The sequence below is a fragment of the Hippoglossus hippoglossus genome, chromosome 23 (assembly GCF_009819705.1).
Source record: "Hippoglossus hippoglossus isolate fHipHip1 chromosome 23, fHipHip1.pri, whole genome shotgun sequence".
NCBI classification, from domain to species: Eukaryota; Metazoa; Chordata; class Actinopteri; order Pleuronectiformes; family Pleuronectidae; genus Hippoglossus; species Hippoglossus hippoglossus.
This window is the reverse complement of record NC_047173.1, coordinates 5,573,909-5,593,254: the sequence shown is the minus strand read 5'-3', so window position 1 is coordinate 5,593,254 and position 19,346 is coordinate 5,573,909. Positions and strand designations below refer to the sequence as shown.

The 19,346-nt window shown below is 40.4% G+C and overlaps 1 long non-coding RNA gene across 1 annotated transcript in view; it reads left to right on the top strand.

Annotated features, from left to right (window-relative positions):
• The window catches only part of LOC117757706, a 30,159-nt gene that overhangs the window by 8,537 nt on the left and 2,276 nt on the right, over positions 1-19,346 (top strand). The window lies entirely within an intron of this gene.

The following is a 19,346-nucleotide window of genomic DNA, read 5'->3' as shown; positions in this document are numbered from 1 at the left end:
TTTCTGGCGCTCTTCGGCGTCGGGCCCGCTCCGGCCAATCAGCGCCCGGGCGGTGGGCGGCGTCCTTCGGCTCCAGCCAGTCAGCGTGGTTGTGCTCGGGGTGCGCACCACGCCCCCAGAGTGGTGTTGGCGGGGCAACAGGCGCGCTCCGTCCAGGATTCCGGGGGGAAACTAAAAAGAGTTGAGGAGGAGACAGAGGTCCCACTCTGCGGGTGTTTTCCGGAGCGGGATCAGAAACGGGGAAAACCAGTTTTAGTAACTTGTTTTTTTAAAGCGATTCATTAATAATGAGCACTGGCAAAAGTATATGCTACATTTGAACATAATATACCGTAATACAACCACCACAGAAAGCTTTATAGTTCAGAAACTGGGCTTTTCTTTAAATATGTAGCAATCTGAAAAACAATCCGACAAAGATAGTTGAAAAAAACATAACGGGTAATGTGTTTTTACTAATGCATATGGAATAACTTTAATACTTAGGGCGATGCGGAAGGAAAGTAATATGTGAATAAAATCATTATATTACAAGAAAAAAGTTGTAATTTCATGATAATATAGTCGTAATGTCATTTAACATCAGGATATCAGAAGTTCAGCCTGTTGTCTGCATTAAAATGAGGAATATTTAGCATCTTATGTTGTGGTTTAGCCTACGTCTCACAAATAATGTATTACTTCATATTTCGGCTAATCAGCATGTTACAAGTATCAGGACTTTGAAAGGATTGTGTAATAAACTGTCTATTCCCCAAAAGACAGAGCCACCCAGACCTGTGGAGGAGACTGTACATCATTGGTTACATGTGTGTGAGATTTAAAGGAGTTTCATAGTTCCACAATATGTTTTTACTGACGCATATGGAATAACTAATACTTTGGACGTCACTTCACTTTGGGTGCAGAGAACGGGACGACAGACGGGGGCCCTACATGTTCACGATTGCTTCTTGAAATCTTTAAAGTCGATAATTGTCCCCACATTCATGTTTTTAAGGCCGTCCTGTTGGTCTTGGTGCGGATGAAGATGCAACCAAATGTTCTAACATAACATCAAAAAGAGGAGAAAGAAGAAATGGGGTCTAAACAAAGATTATTTCAGATTCTGATAACATTTTTTTTTACATTTCTTGAATTATTTCAGCCCACTCGAGATTGTCCTACCTACTTTTAATATTTGTGATATTTAGCTATCATGCAAACTTCTATATTGACTGTCAACCGTGCTGACTTTCACTTTTAGAAAAGTACAGACTAGATAGATTTATTCAAACGAGTGACTCCTTCTTCCTTAAGGACGATGTGTGTAACTTCCAGCTGAGGCCTGTCCCCTGCTTCCTCTCCCACAGTGACACCTTGCAACAGCACTGTGAATATAAATCTACCTTGAAGCTAATCACCCGGGCCTTTGTCTCCAGTGTAATGCAGAATTAGCTCTGCGGCTGGAGCAGACAGATTGGAGGCCCCCGGGAGATGTGGGAGGGGAGGGGGGGGGGTGACAAAAGCAGTGGCGCTAATATCACCTGGTCCTCAGCGCGAAAACTTATGGTGGGTGGAAGAGAGTCGGGGGGAAGGGAGGGAGACCGACAGACAGACCCGCCCTGCGTGTAAACAGAGAGCCTCAGTTTTTGGCCCCAAATCCACCAAATCTCCCGCCAAATGTTATTTAGATCTGGAGGGTTAGGGTTAGTATTCATATAAGATATCTGCGATACACTTCAGGAGGCTTCATGGTTTTCTAGATTCCTTTCTTCATTGCATTGACTTCTAATTATACAAACAAATACCTCTTTATATAAAACAAATGTGCCCTATAACCTCTGGGCAGGGGAGGCCCCCCCAAAAAGGAGGGGTAATTATGTAATATGCTTTATTTTTTACTAGTGTAATTAGTATTCTAATGTTTTTGCTTGAGTTTCAGCTAATAACAATTTCATACCCTGTTTAATAGTTTAATCTCTTTCAATGTATCATACATAATTCATTCATCATAATTAATTCTATTAATTTAATGTTTAAAATTACTATTTCCATCTGAAATGTAGCGGAGGAGATATAGAGAGGTGCAGACAATTAAAGTTGAAACACTTTTGTAGTGCAAGTAAAGATTTCACATACTTTGTAAATGTACTTAGATACTTTCCATATCACAAAACTAATGTATCAATCTTGTAAAAATGTCTAAACACCTTTTAACCAGTTCGTTTTTTGGTTGATGTGAATCTTCGTTTTAGTCTAATACTCCACAGTATTCTAAATTACCGTTATCGGATTGTCATGCTGAAGTCCCAAGTTGTGACACTTCACATCATCCCATGAATTGAGAGGCTCTTCGATGATCTCCTGCATGATGAGCAGGTCCCGCTGCTGCTGGTTTTATTCCCACGATTCAAAAAACACAACTCTTGGATTAGTAGCATACAGTCGCGCCCCTCAATGGACTTTTCTTGCTCTGCTGTTCAGTTTGCAGTCTCTTCATTGTGTTTCTTCTCAACCTGAAGCTGCAAATCTACCTGTCTTGTTGCTTTTGTTTTCACCGTCATTTCCCCTATTAACACCATAGAGCAGGGATACACACAAAAATCCACAGCTATAATAAAAAAAAAACAATTCTTTATGATCATAATGCAGTAACCAATTGAAATTTGCTTGAGTGAAGTTGTTTTTTTCCAAATAACATTTAGAGGTCACGTAATCACTGCCTGCCACTTGAGTGTGTCGCTGCAGAAGTTGGCTGAGAAATATTGGCCCTGTGCAATACGACTTCTCACGTGTGTGTCCGCTGGTTTTACAGTCTGCTTATAACGCAAATAGAAGTTTGAAGTTATAAGGTAAGATAAGATAAGATCAAAATTCAGTTGTTACAGCAGCAGGCCGGTCAGAATGAGGTGACAAGAGAATAAAAAAAAGGCAATACAATAATAATAAAAAAAATATTACATTACACAATATACACCTTTCACAAGTAGAAAAAACGTTAGTACATAAACATAAGGAAATATTGTGATGTGCAGATGACACAAATGTGCAAAAAGTTATTTTCCATTAGAAATAGCGTGAATAGTATGAGTAGATTGACGTGAGAAAAAAACAGTGCAGTATTTTATTTGTTGTAGAGTCTGACAGCAGTGGGGGTGAAGGACCAAAAGACAAAAGGAAATTAGTATTAAAGTTGTGGTGTGTGAGACTATGTGTGTAATTTGTTGTGTGCGTGCGCCTCAGGACTGCAGGGCTGGGTGTATGTGCTGGAGTCCTTGATTATGGGATGATTCCTCCATATGAAAAGTGCCCTGAGATGATTTCTGTTGTGATTTGGCCCCATATACATAAAACTTGTGTGTGTGTGTGTGTGTGTGTGTGTGTGTGTGTGTGTGTGTGTGTGTGTGTGTGTGTGTGTGTGTGTGTGTGTGTGTGTGTGTGTGTGTGTGTGTGTGTGTGTGTGTGTGTGTGTGTGTGTGTGTGTGTGTGTGTGTGTGTGTGTCGGGCATGTTGCGACTTGTCAGGTTGTGAGGGAGTCAGCTGAAGCTGCTTGGTTCCCCCCCCCCCCCCAGCTGCTTTCACTGGTCTCTAACATTTGAATGTCACAACAAAGCTTTGTTGACTGCTCACCTCTGATAGGTCACTGACGCTTTGTGAGTCCTAAGATACCAATCTGTCAAACAGTGCTGGCGGCTTTGACTGTTGTTTTCTTTTGGCCTGCGTTGGTTGTAGACCTCTGAACTGAGTATCGGGTATTTTGAGTATTGGGTGTGGTGCACCTCCCAGGCCACAACACATGTCGGTATCACCAACAGTTCACATCAGCTAAATAAAGCTGATAGAGTAATTATTCCTATTTAATTAATTCCGAACTGAACAGAAGGTCGGACTGCAGGATAAATGGCAGTGGCATTGTTTATCCAGCTCAGCTGTAACCATGGCAGTGGAGGAAGTATTTGAATCCTTCTCCTAGTCAAACGTATTACTCAAGAAGAAAAATACACCATGATATTATAAGAAGTACAAGTCCTGAAGGCAAAATGTTAAGAATGGAAGAAGAATCATCCAAAATGTACTCAAGAGTATCAAAAGTAAAAAATGAATATATGTAAGTATTGATATGCAGGCAAAACGTTTTATAACTATTTTTGATATTTCCATTTTTGCTTTTGGTTTTTAAAAGAATCATTTACAAAACTATGTTTGAGGGCTACAAGTGTGATAGATATCCCGCGTTACTGTGTTATTATTACCGTTGTCTTGTAGTTGAATTACCTTTACCAGTGTGACCAGAATTTTAATGTTGCTTGAGATTGAGCTAATAACAATTAAATACACTGTTAAGTAGTTTAATCAGTATCAGTGCATCATTATTTATTAGAAAACATGTGTTGAAATCCAATTTTCTTCATTTTCCTGAGCAGAACATTTAAACACTTGTGCAGAGTGCATGACTCGATACCTTCCACAACTAAAATTCATAAATTTTTTCATTTGATTAATCTTTTAGCAGGAAAAGACGAGGGAACCAACAGGGAACCAACGGCAGCTTTGTGCCTGCTGTTCCCAGTGGAGACAAGAGTGATTAAAACCAGGCCGTTTTTTCATATTAGTTATTGCAACACATGCAAGTAAAGTCACATTACAATTAAAATAAAGGAACAGTCGGCAAGAAAAAACAGAATACACTAGAGAGAAGCGGACAGGGGATGAAAGAGCAAGATGTTACTACAAATCAGTAGCTTCAGATTTGACCGTCCAGTATCGTATGAATGTTTGATGTGCGTAACAGAGGTTTATACAGTAATGTGCGAGAGGGCACCAGGGGCCATCACAGGATCTCATTCTAGATTATTGTGTATGTATTAAAAACATATCTCTAACCATTTTTGGCAGACGATTATAAATGAATCCTAGAAAACTCTCTTTACACTGTTGTGTGTTTTAAAGGTATAGAGCCGCAAGGATTCCTGTGGATTGGATCTTGATCCTCCTTGCCTACATTTATAACTCCCATGCAGTCACCATAGCAACTGAAGTAGCTTTAACATCATGGGTCAGAGTTGACCTCAGGAGAACAGGAGAGCACGTTGCTATGTCGGCAAACAACGTAAAGCACAACTCTGCCCCCCCCCCATGATAATGTATATTTATAATTGTGACTCCAGTGCTTCTTTTGATTGTCTGACAAAACAAGAATATAAATTTCCACACGGCTCATTGCTGTTTGAGTAGTGTTTCAGTGTTGGCTGACATTACTGGTACATAATGCAGCAGATCAATAGGGAGGCAACGGAAAGAAAGTGGGGCCACAGGTCAGGAACACCTCACAGCTCAGTTGAAAGGATGTTTGCTGCAGAATACTGGATTTGATATTCATGAGACGAGAAGCTTTCCAGGCCTAAGCAGCAACGTGAGCGCACACATTTTTTATTTTCTTACATCTGTAAACATCCAATTATTTCCACTTTTCTGAAACTGAAGCTGTGCTCATCCAACAGAAAGTTTAATGAAGCGAGTCAATCTGTTTTATGTCGTGGACGTGAATGTTGGATCCCCGAGTGTCTCCGCTTGATTAATGGGAGACTCGGCAGCACGGCTCCGCTGCCCCTTCCGCCCTTTTTACTCGTTCTTGACCCTCCAAACGCTTTTTTTCTAATGAAGCAGACGGAGGATCAATAACTCCGAGAAGCCTCTGATGATGTTTTGATGTCGTGTTCCATTACTCGCAGACGGATAGTTGGTGAAATCAACTTGAAATGCTGTTGTATAGATTTCAATGAGAAGGACAGCTGCTCATCTCTTCTCTAATTCAATCAACTATGATTCTTTTTCTTATTAAAAACAACACGTTGGAAAAACTCTGGGTTTTTTCATACCGCCATGGAAATTCTTAAAATATTCTGATCATGTAAACTTGTTTGCGGTGATGAGCTGACTTGGTTTGTCGCCGGCCGACCAGTCAGGGCAGGCTTTATTATACGTATTGGCCTGACGAGCTCCCAGACAAACTGCTGAGACATAAATAAAATGTGAGTTTTACCTTTTGTTGCCCACACCGTGACACAGTTTGCTTTCTGGGCATCATTTACATTAATCTTGCATCATAGACAAGCTTTTAACTTGTTAATGTTGAAATGAAAAATGTAATTATAGAGACATAACGCAATTTTGTGCGGTGGTCCTTTGGACAAATGTCAATGCTTGACTTTTTTAGTGTCGTAGAAACCTTTAAGTCTGTGAGGTGTCCCTGTCCCGTGTGTCGGTGCTGTTAATGTTAGATGTGGCACATAAAAACACACAAAGCTAAAACTGAGATGAAACGTTAATTGTTAATTGAATGAAGAGTAATGTTGTCTTATGGGATTCACTGGGATTTCTGTGGTAATGTAAAAGTAATAATGATAAAAACAAAAAAACTGATTTTGACATTGATTACCATGGCAACAATCGAAGCTTCAATGCTTTCAAGTCAGCCCTGAAATGACTGAAAAATATAAATATGGGACGATGAAAAGGTTAGAGGCCGTCCTGCTCTCCCCAGAAGAGAGTAACCCACCCTTCTTTCAGCACACACAGACAAATCCCCCGTCCCTATCATTCACCCCCCCACCATAATTTCCATGCAGGACCTTACCTAAAGCCGTCCTTTCATATCTAAAGAAAGAAAATGAAATGGAAATCGTCTCTCAAGCCCCAAACAACAAGCCCCAAATGTAAATCTATTGATTAGACGTATTGTGAGAGGTAAACAAACACACTTTCTACAGACGGGGAGATGAGCATTGATTGGAGGGTGGTGGTGGAATGATGATCCCCGCGGTGTCACGGCAGCGCACTGTGAAATTGAAAAAGATGCCGTGCAAAGGGAGGACAGCTCCCTCCGTGTCTGTCCCCGTGACCACGGCTGACGGTAAAACGGGGGTGGTGTAATTTCACCCTTTTTTCCAGATATTTTGTTCCATCAGGCATAAAGGGGCGTCTGCACAAGCTCAACATGAGATCATTGCATCAGGTGCTGCTGCTGCTGTCTATAAATTACCCTCAAACTGTATAAGGAGGTACTTTACAAACCTATAATTATGAATCAAGTAAAAGTCTGTCAATAGGCTTTTGTTGTTAGGGAAAAACACACAAAACTCTGAGTACCACAATGTTACTATGGAAACCTCCATCTTCAAATTGCGGAATAACCTCAGTGATATTCATTTTTGGAGATGCGACCGCGTATTCCTGGCACCAGCATGTCTTTCCCAGGAATAAAACTGTTGTGAGCTTTTACATTCACGGGCCTGATGCATCCCCGATTGTTAGAAAGTCGTATAACCATACCCACATTGCAAATCACTGGAGGCCACAAATGTTAGTTACGGCCACATTGGCACCAGATGCATTTTCACATCCATTTCTCTGAATGAAAACACAGGGAGGCTGGAAGCCCGAGAGATGCTACATTCACACACACATGAATCATCACAGATAAATAGCTTGGATGGGAAATAAACTTGTTTATATCTGAGAGGCGTCCTCTATCAAATGATTTGAGCGGGATGATGCCGCCGCCGCATCCTCTCGTCCATGGTGCGATGTGATTTGATTTCACCTGGCAAGCAAACGACATCAGAGGAAAACAATTTGGTGCAATTTTGGCGTCAAGCTGGCCAGCCAGCTGCTTGTTAGGGTTCATGTGTGTGATGTGCAGCTGATGGCGAGAGAGCTGGAAGCCTGCAGGACGCCAAACTCAACACATTTACTCAACAGGGTCTCCATGCTGCATCCCAAACCCCCGGCAGCTGCTGCGGTGTGGTCATGAAATGTGACATGACCGAGACAGAACAGAATTATATATACAATGCAACAGCACCGCAGAAGATGGAAAGTAAATGCGTTTGATTTGTGTATAAGAGAGGGTGTTTGGTTGTGTAGAATTTGTGTGCCTTTGTGTGCACGGTGATGATTCACATTTGTTGACATCATTCGCCTCGGGTGTTGACATATTTTGTTTATACCAATCAGACCATATTTAAAACTAATTTATTCTTAAATGTAGATTTTCCTGAAGGCTGAAGGTTGCAATTTGTGACCTATTCTGCCCTCTAGTGTTTATTGGTCATAACACTTTATGGATGGAAGCCTTTTAAAAGTTTTATTCAACCAATAGTTGAATAATCTACTGACTAATCAAAACATACAGGGAAGCATCAGGGTTCTGAGTTCTCCTGACGGGAATGGATTTACATTCTGATGCTAGTGAGGACGGACTAGACGGGCCACTGTGACCCTTGACCTTCTTTCAAATTCTAATGTAATGTTATTTTGAAAATGAGATTCTACAGTATGATATATTTTTGCTGTAGCTACAGTGAGAGGGAGTCTGCAGATCTTAACTAAAATGTTTAACCCGACCTTTTGATGTATAGAACTTAGAATAGCCGTTAATAACTAGTGTAGTTGAGTGGCTCATGGTCATGTTAACGCTGCTCTACCAGTGACAGTCACCAGGGAGCGTCAGTGTTGCAGGTATGAGACTTAGCAGCTTTCATTCAACACAGCTCAACTTGAATCCTTGCTCCTGTATGTTAACTGATGTGGATTCCAGCAGCAGTTAAAGCGGAGCTGATGAGGAAGCAGCTGCAGAGACACAAGTTCACAACAACACTTGGAAGCAGTTCTTCTTACTGCTTAGAGGATTGTTTTAAATCAAGTGCTTTGTAAATAATACAAACTTTTATTTAGATGTGATGGATATATATATATATATATAGTTTGGGAGATTTATGCAACTTGGTGTTGATATAAATGTCAATTGTCTGTATGTTGAGTTGAAAAAAAAACGCACTAAACATCGGCATGGTAAACCTTTCTTAATGTGGCATTTAAAGGCAAAATCTATTCAAAAGCAGCAACACTAGTCCAGGTTAAGATGTGTAAAGTCACATATAGAACTCCTGCCAGAGCAATGATGCAATGTTTTATTTCTTTTTTTATTCAGATCCACTGACACTTTAGTGTGTCACGAGGAGGAGAGGAAATAAATTGCATCCCTTCCCCTCCAGAGGAGTCAGATCTGAGGTTGTTGGACTAAAAATAACATGTGTCAGTGATGCCTTGAGCCAATAAGGGCAAAGATCTGTTATCACAGAGGTGGATCCACCGGCCACCGCTTCCCCGGGTTCATTTCTAAAATACACTGAAGGATAAAAGTACATCAACATCACACTGTGAGTTTGTCTTTGTTTTCATTGGCCTGTGTTTGTCTGTAGATGCTAAGATGGGTCAGGGAAGAACAGATTCTGGCGGATAATCCGGATCAGGGGATGGATCCAGGATTTTTTAAAATCATTTTTATAATATTAAATATGATAAAAATATATAAAAATGTATGTCTATTTTGTTTCTACGGGAATAATTCATGTATCTTAATAATACATTTTTAGGGGACTTGCAATTTGGTGCAGATCCAAATAAAAATCCAGAGCTAGTGAATTTACATGTGCTTTCATTAGGGGACTGTTGAGCCTTTGCGGAGGTTTGCACTCTACCTCAGCTGTAAACCAGTTTGACATCTGAAGCTGAACCACCACTGGGGGGCTCTCTTGCACACTTCACTCGCTCTCGCCAATCTAGTGTAAACCTGCAGTCCGGTTTTCAAACCCAGTAAAGGTTGAAGTTTGGAACTTTGCAGTATGTGTGTGACATTCTGTAGCTGCAGAGTTAAGGAGGAGAAAACAAGCTGAGCCGACACCACAGCGTTGGCTTGGAACAAGACACTGGAAAAAAGCAGCAGCACCGAAGAAATCAAGCCATAAACTGTAGAGATTTGAGTGTTTGAAATCAGCAAGAAATGAGACCAGCTTATGCTTAGAATTAGAATGCCACGGGCTGATACAGTGCACTTAGCTGCACGCTACTTTATAAATGTCTTTAAAGGAAGTAAAGTGAAGCCAAGATAATTTGAATTTTTGTGTCCACGAAAGTTGAAATTAAACCAAACTGTGGCTTGGGAAGCAAATGTTTTATTTGTATGGTTTTTTTTAAGGGTTCATCAGGTTCACAAGGTCAAGAACCGAGAACTTCCAGTCAGTCTCCACCCACGAGGAATGCGGCCACTCAGCTTTTGCGTGAAAGATCCCTCTGGGTTAGTGTCACTGAGGGGAATTCACATGGCCTGAAGTCAACCCGGTTGGATTTCAAAGTTCAATGTCTCAGTGCCATAAGTTGAGTGGATTTGAAATGTTCAAATATTCATTAGCAGTTTAATATCAAATGTTTCTGTCTTTGTTTCCATTGGCTTCTTTTTTTCCCAGCCCAGAGCGTCCACTTGTGACTAATGGAAATGTGATTGAATATTTGGGCGGCTGTAGTTGGCTTGTGACGTTTGATAAATATCAAATCTTTGCCGGTCTGCCAGGCCGTGGTTATGAGGCTATGGTTTCAGGAAATGAGCAGGTCATTGAGCTGAGCTGATTATTGACACAGTTGTTTTTATGTTCCACCAGAGCACAGATACAACTGTTTATGGGCGACACATGTAGGTCTCTCTCTCGTTCTGTGAAAGAATGGTGCAGTGCAAAAACAGCTTCACTTGTCATCAACCGGCTTTGGAGAAACAAAAGATCACAAGTTGCGGTCAACACCAATCCATCAACACGGAAACCAGGAAGACACTGTTGTTCTTTGTTTTGACTGCCAAGTGACACATGAAGCATTCAGTCATAGCCTAAAGGCACAAAACTCAGCAGACGTGGAGAAGTTCATGTGGGTGTGGGTGTGTCTGTCATTAGGGGAAGAAGGGTGAAGTTGTTGTGAATTAAATGATCCTATTGTAACTCAAGGGTGTAGCTTACATTTCTTCTTTGTTCTGAGCATTTATTTTTATTTTTGGCAGATGATTTAAAATATCTCTTTCCTCATTCATATGCACACACACACACACAAAGAGCCTGACTCGGCATTAAATCTGTGTTTGCTCTTACAACTTGTTTCACGCTTAAGCACAAAATTCTTTCCAAGTGATAAAAGATGGTAGAAATTAAATTCACAAACGTGTGAATTCTCCAAACAAATTTTGGAACATGTATGACAGCAGGCATATGAAAAGCATTGAGCCCATACATCAATAAACACAAGTGTAATATTGTCATGAATGTGATCAAATAAAGCGGTGAACAAGATAAATAAAGGAGAAAACAGCAGGTGAAATTTAAGTAAAAGTAACAAGGTACAATGCAATGATAAAATATAACCTCATATAAATATGTAAATAAGTACTGTATTTCTATAAAATGACATAGAAGCCCATATAAATCCAAGAAATGAAATAAAATACGAATTTAGAAACTTTTAATGTTTTGCGATAGTTTCAACAGATAATTCTGCTGTTTTCTTAAATCAATAGAAAGACTTTCAGGAAAATGTCTATTTCAAATCTCACATGCGATTCTATCATGTTTCAATTTGTTGGTTTGGGCTAAATTATTCAAGAGTTTCATGACAATGGGGAAAAAAACATTATTTTATTCTTGTGTCGTGTTGATGCAAATCTCCAAAAAAAACTAAACAAATCTTGTATTCTACTAAAGATTGTATGAAGTGGAGTTGACCTACATACAATTTTGGGCTGTTTTTAGCTTTACAATGTCAATTTCATACAACTATGACAGCATACATGCAACATTGATTTTGATTATGTTTTCAGACTTGTAAATTCATTTTATGAGATATCATGAATCAAATGCAAATTTGAAGGGCCTGACGGCAACTGCCTCGGCGGGGCGTTTCTCAGAAGTGGGTTGGAAAATCCAGTCCTGGTGACCGAGATTTTTACACAGACAATGAAAGTATTTTACTTCTGCGACTTCCTCCTCCTTTTACAATAGCCGTCAAGCAGCTTCACAGAGTTATGTGAGGGACAAAAACAAAAGAGTCATCTGTCATCTAGGTCAGCAAGTGTGTTTTTTGACGTGTTCAAGTGCAGCAAAACAGAAGAGTCGCATCCAAGAAGTTTCTCTGTAAACACATTTTGTTCTTCTCTGAGCCAAAAGCAAAAGAATGACCAGTATTTAATTTAACTTAGCCGATGCTCCATGTACAATAGATACTATGTGAAATAGAAATTATTATCATCGAAGCATGAATCCATCTTTACCCTCTCTCTCTGTGTGTGTGTGTGTGTGTGTGTGTGTGTGAAAATATCTGTTGTGAAAATGGATTCCTTACTTAGATTTTTTTAAAATAATAATAGTTTAAATGGTGTTGTTTGTGCTTATAAATCTTTAATCCTAGAATAACAATCCGACATTTATTAGTAAGCCCGACAGAATCTGTGCACCTGCACCAAGGTGTGGGATCATTGTATTGAATCTTTGTTTCATCCTCTGCAAGAGCTTTACCGTTTTACTTAAAGAAATCAGTTTCCCTCTGTTCCTGATTAGACTCGTTCTCTGCTAGAGAAGTTTTCACCCAGACCACTTGGTGGCAGTATAATTACCCACAGTAGGAGAGAGCACCCTTTAAACTATTCGCCAAGTTATCATTTCGCAATGTCAACTTTTCGGCTCTCCATCCTTTGCCTTTCTGACAAATATAATAAATATTCAAAGTTTATTTGCCTGGTAAAATGATGTCATTAAGTCCAACAGAAGTTTCTGTGTTTTTTAACACGTACAGAAACTCTACGTGGACTTTTTTTGAATAGTTCTCTACATGAATGTCCAGTTAAATCAGGAAGCGTTGGGAAATATGTCGAAAAAATCATACCATATAACAATCTGTATCAATCTGAAGGGAAGAGAGGTATGGGCAGCTTATTGCTATTATGATACATAAGAAAAAACAAATAGATAATCAGTCCAGACTGTTTGTCTTGCTGTCGTCTTTAAGAGCCTCCATCCTAAATGAAACTCCATATGGTAATTTTCATTCTACCTCTCTACCGTGAACCTTCTGTTTGTTACAGAGGAAAAAGGTTCCCAGCCTCGCCTCATGACTTCCGAGAGCCGAGACGTGTAAAGTTAAGAATTAAATTCGCACCTTTACTGAGAAGTCACTGTTTCCTTGTTGTTGCAGCCTAATGACAAGTGGCTCCGATGCTATGAGGAACTGTGAGGAGTTTCATGTGCAGAGACACACCCTTTCACAAAGAGCCCGATTCTGGTCTAGTCTTGCTGACCACCCAAAGCTCTTTACAGTAACAGTTTTGCCATTCACACACACATTCATACAGTGCATCTATGTGCAGCACTTTCTCTATTACAGATCAGTCTGTCAGGGGCAATTTAAGGTTCAGTATCTTGCCCAATGGCACTGCAGCGTGTGTGGTGGGGGAGACTAAGATCGAACCGCCGTCCTTCTGGTTAGAAGACGACCCGCTATACTCCCTTACCCGCCCCACCTCCCGAGCCACAGCCGCTCCAGTAATAAAGCAAATTCAGTTTCATATTGTAAAAAAATTGACTATAAAATCTTCAGTCATCTTCTAAACCAGGTAGGATGAGCACAAAGTTTTCTAACTTCACTCTGCACCATAGAGTGTTTATAAAAAAGCTCTGCGCACAACGTCCAGCACCTAAACAATACAAAGTGACAGTATATTGCAGAACTGTTTGAGGAGGACTCACTTTTGAATGAAGGAGTGATCCTCAAATGGCTCCGGACGATTAACACGGGCCAACCAAACAGGTTTAGAATGGCCACTGCACTAGTTCACACAATTGCTACCTTTTAATTTGAAAAGACATGATTCATTTGTGTGTAACCAAACTATTTTTTATTGGGTATGTTTAGTGGTTAATAAATGTTCTTTCTTCAGTGTGTTTAGAATAAATGGCTGGCAGGTAAGATGAAATGTAAATGTGTAGGTGTGTGAGTTACAGAGGTGGCTGACAAAGAAGCTGTGCACAGTTACATACTTGGCACAGCTAGACCTTTGCTGCTGTGATAGATGGCCTCTGACATCAGAGGGCGCCTGGAGACTCGCGGGACATGGACAAACAGCCCGTATGCAGGTATTTGTTATGTCCCCCGAGGACCTTTGCTGAGCCTCAAGTCACGCAGGCCCCTTCCATCAGCCTCTGTCCCCTCCCAGGACGCCAGCATCGTCCAGGGCTCGGCGATGCTTCAGGCGTCTGCCACCTTGAACCATCAGTCTTAAGCCGGGGCTGTCGGAGAGCTATGATTTACCTCCGAGCTTCATGGAGAGAGAGAGAGAGAGCGGGAAGGAAGTTTATGCACTCAGTCTATGTATACACTGAATCTCCACAGCACACTTTCTAATAACGTTTAGGATTTATGATTTTACACCTAATACATACCAGCCGAGTAGTCCATAAAACGTGAGGCTGTTCACCTGAGCCATGTCTTGTGCTATTTAGGTTCAAGGCAGAGAGACGGGAGGAAAACAGAGCCCTGAGCTGTAGAGATGGGAAGCAGGACAAGAATGACAGGATATTCTTTGTATCTAATCCAAATGGAAGAAACCAATTTTCTGAAAGGTGCAGTTCAAGTCCAGTGTTTTAGTGAAGTCACTAAACCTCGAGTCTGAATTGAGTCTCCATTACGTTAGATCGCAAATGCAGACATTCAATCAGAGAAGTGCATGTAACAAAATGGCTTTGGGTTTCTGACTCTCCCTTTATCCAGACGCTCCTGTTCGTACATTTTACAGTGTGTGATTCCTGCCTTGTGTAAAAGGGACGAGTAAAACGACGATCAATAGCGAAGTGGAATGATATACTGTATAAACCTGGTAGAAGGGTAAAGTCCAAAAATTTGTTTATTACCACATCACACTCTTTCAAACCTATCTCCCTCTGTAAATGTTAAAAAACATGAGAAAACAAAGAGCTAGTGTACTGAGACATGACGCATGATATGAATCATCACTGATAAATAGTTTGGAACCTGTTTATACCGGAGAGGTTTCCTCTATGAAACGCCTCTCCCTCAGTTTGAGTGAAAATGATAATACTTTACATTTTCATCCACAATGTGATGTGATTGAATTCCACCACCAACACGAGAAAGCAATCTGGTGCAATTTGGCTCCGAGCCGGCCAGCCAGCTGCTTGAAGGGGGGGTTCACCTGTGTGATGTATGGCTAATGGGGGGAGTGGGAGGCCTGCAGGAGGCTGAGCTCAGTGACTTCTGCCTAATGTTACAGTGAAATGGATCTGCCCAGGTCGGACATATACCGAAAAAAGAAAAACATCCAGTGGTAAACGAGAAGCAACATTATTTCTAATGCTCACATCATCCAGAGGGGACTGACGAAATAATTCTTCACTAGTATTCAGTTATGACTTCTGAAGTAGCTCCAGAGGATTAACAGAGGCCAAGTAAACAGCCAATTCCAAACAGGCAGGTTTGGAATGGGCACTGCACTCGTAAGGGTGAACACGGCAGGTGGTAAAGGGGGATGAGCAAAAACTCCAGCATGAAACCACATGTAGGACTGGGATGCCGAAGAGGCGGAAGAACGATGAGGAGGGAAAATGAGAAAGAAAGGAAAGTCAACCTCGATCTTTCACTTGACTTAAGTTTACTGGTCATGTCAGGATTTTCACACAAGTAATTGGTCCAAAAAAGCTTTTTTTCCCCCCTGCCCACACAATATTTTTATACAATTTGTAGTTTGAGCTGATCACTTCCTAAATGCCTCAACAAGCTGTCCTCATGAATGTTTAAGGACACAACAAAACCAGTCAAACCTGCATAATGATCATTGAGGTAATTAATCCAGTAATCGTGTCAATTAAGTCGTATGAGAGTGATGTCACAGCTCTGCACCTGTAACCTTTTCCGACACGAAGATCCTGCTACACTGCCCTGCAGAGCTGTGGTCGATTTTTGGATGGCATGTTGGCATCCCGGAGTCACAGACAAAACTCAGAACACAATTAGGTGGCGCTCCTGCCATGCTAGGGCGGAACAACTGCTGCACGTGGGGTTGTTACCGCCTTCAGAGTCAGCGGTGTCACCTGAGAGTCACTCTCAAGGACATCACCTGGGTCAGCTGGGTCACATGAGTTATGGGTTTATTAGGTGTTGAGCTGTCTGGGGAGGGATCCAATGATTTGCAATCCAAGTGATGACAAGTGGCGTCTTGGACCTGGTGGTAACGTCCGTCCTGAGAGATCCCACCAAATGATGTTGTTTTTCTGTCTGACTGTATAGATGGGTGTGTTGGCAATGCGTTTGTGTGTCCGTGTGAGAAGGAGACAGCAGGGGCTTATACTTATTTTATGTTCATTATGAAACTGTAGTACGCCAGAGGACGTCAGCCTGAGATAAAGTCCACCTGCTCTGGTTAGTGACCCTCACTCTGACACATTTATATAACTGCTGTCTGAAAGAGCAGTGTATGTTTGCGTTATATCGTGTGTTTAGTATAATTCTAAGACTTAATCATTAATGCTTAAATTTTAGTAAACATCAATCCTGATCATAAATACCAAGTTTTCATTCATTTTAATTATTCTAACCATTTTTTAAAAAGCATTATTTTCCATATGACAAATACTAGGGGGAAATGCGTGTATGCATGCATTATATTTGTGAGATTATCACAGCCTTGGATATGTCAATGAGTAGCAACACACACACACACACACACACACACACACACACACACACACACACACACACACACACACATCATTTCAGTTGCAAACATTAGGTTTATGGGTTTCATTAGAAACAGAAATAGTGCCACTACAGGAGACCAGGGAATAGTTCATATTTGACCTATATGCCAAATATGGGAAAAATGGGTCAATCTGATGTTAAATAGTAAAAAATATAAATTTGAAGCCAGGACCTCAGAATGAAAGCATAAAAACGTGGAATGCATGAATTTATGGGAAATTTCAAGCCATATATACATTAACACAGCCAAAATGATCAAATGAAGAAAACTGAAATGGCCAAAAATGTCCACAAGGTGTATGCCCTAAGGGTTAGATTTGGATTTTTCACTAAACTAGTTTTTTTAACTAGATTTATTTTCAAAATTTGTGGCTCCTGCTCTTTGTTGATACTAAATTGAAGATGGTCAGAGCTTCTGTGCTCTATCATGAGGAAGATGGTAAGATTGACATCACTTTGGTGTTGATAAATCTATGTTCATCATTCACTAAACATGAACTAAATCCACCACTTATATGAGCATATGTTGTGACAAAAGAGAAAAGGGGAAAAAGTGTAATTCAGATTACAGTTTGCTTACCCTGCAGTTACCCCGTAATAAAACATAACACTGTTTTATCTTGTGCTATATTCATATTCCCTGAAATGCAAGAAGGCCTCACAGAGCTGTAAAAAGCTAAGCTTGCTTACTGAGGGAAAACACCTTCCCCGTTTCAGTGACTTCAAAACTGTCAACACCGGATTTACTGTTAACCGAGTGACATCTGGTTTGGGGGATCATTATAAAGGAACCGTGTCTGTCTGTTGGTGATAGAATTTCTTAAGCGATGCAGAAGTCATCCCCCCATCTTCTCTGAAATGTCCACGTTATAGTTTAGTAGGTTGCATACATACCCTTTGATAAAAGAATAGTTGACCAGTTGTTAAAAATGAACTACAGTACATCATTATATGTGATGATGTGCATATTAGTTGATTATAACATGACAACAATCAGTGGGAATCTTTATAGCCATTATATTGGATCTTAAAATGGCCCTATAGAGGTGAAACTAAAGCCCGGCATTAGCGAAATGGATTGAGTCATTATGTGTTACGTGATTATGGTGCGACAGTCAGCATACACTTACTTGGGTGGGGGTGAGTTGTGGTTTAAGTTTGTTTCTACCATGTATTGATACACATTGTACTGGTACAATGTTCCCACATAAGTTAACACCCTAACTCCAGAGTCATTAGTCCATAAATTATGGGCTATAATTCAACTGTAGTCAGCTGGTACCTGTTGTTCCACTTCTGGCAATTAATGGGTGGAAAAATGCTCATTGACCTAGTGTCTAATTTAAATGAGGATAATTTGATAATGACAGTGTAAACTCCTCCATGATGAAACACACTTGTCAGTGTGGGTGTGTCATTTTAACTGCCTTCACAAATATCTTGAACTGAACTGCTACCTAATGGTCTGCAACGTATAATAAAAATAATAAATCATGGTCCATTCATACTGGAATAGTATATATATTGCTTGTAGCAAAGTAAACAAAGCTAATTTAAAGCGGTTTTATTTTTTCAAAGCGGCACACCAAGAGACAGAGGATAAAAAGAGCCTGAAATGTCCTGACTGCCATTCATTTGCATGGACCAAGCCACAACAGATGCAGTGTAGATCCACCATAAAGGAACTTGAGAGCATCTTTCATCAGCAGCCCCCACCCCAAACTTTTCAAGCCGGCTCAGTATTAGTCTGAGGCACAATGTGAGGCCATCTGGGTTATTTAATGCAGCTCTGTTTAGAGCCATGGACAATGTTATATAGTTGTTTCCACAAAACACTGCTCAATACTGGTAAACTGAACTACATGTGTAAAACCAGTGGAGGGTCTTGTGGAGCGGTCATATGCCGTTGTCCATGCGACCAAAAGGTCATTGGCTCGATCGCAGAGTTCCCCCTTCCGCATGCTGAAGTGTCCTTGAGCAAAGTCCTGAATCCCAAATTTCTCAAAGTGCTGCACATACTGTAGATTCACTGTATTTGAATGTGTGTATGTGAATGGGTAAATTGCAAAAACTTTACTTTGAAGTGTTTTGAGTGGTCATCAAGACTAGAAAAGTGCTATATGATTACCATATAAAATATACGGACATTCATGGATTGTCTCAATAAAATCTTAGCTTGTACATTTTAGTTATGAAGGTATACCTGCGAACCCAGATATACTTGTGGGATGAATGGGTTCAATCAAATAACCATTATGGCCATCAACCAACAGTCTTGATATCTAATATCGAAAGGTCAAGACCTATAACATAAAACTTGCCACAGGTCCTTGGTGAATTTGAGCAAATTATCATGGCAAAAAATATATGATTTTTCCTTCGATGTAAACCCAACCTTTCTTCTAAATTGCTAAAGTATTTTTAAGAATTTGATACAGGCATATCTAAGTTCCTCCACCAAGGAGGTTATGTTTTCAGTGCTCTTTGTCTGTCAGCAGGATTATGGAAGAATGACTGAACTGATGTCATTGAAACTTGGTGGAAGGGTGCAGTGTGGGCAAAGTAAGAACCTGTTCACTTATGGAGTGGATTTTGATTAAGAATTGATAGTCGGGATCTCTTTTCATATTGTTTAGCATTGCGAGACAGGGTGTAATGTCATTTTTGCGCAGATCTTGTTTGGGGGGAAAAAAGGCTTACTTAGACAACTGATATCTAAG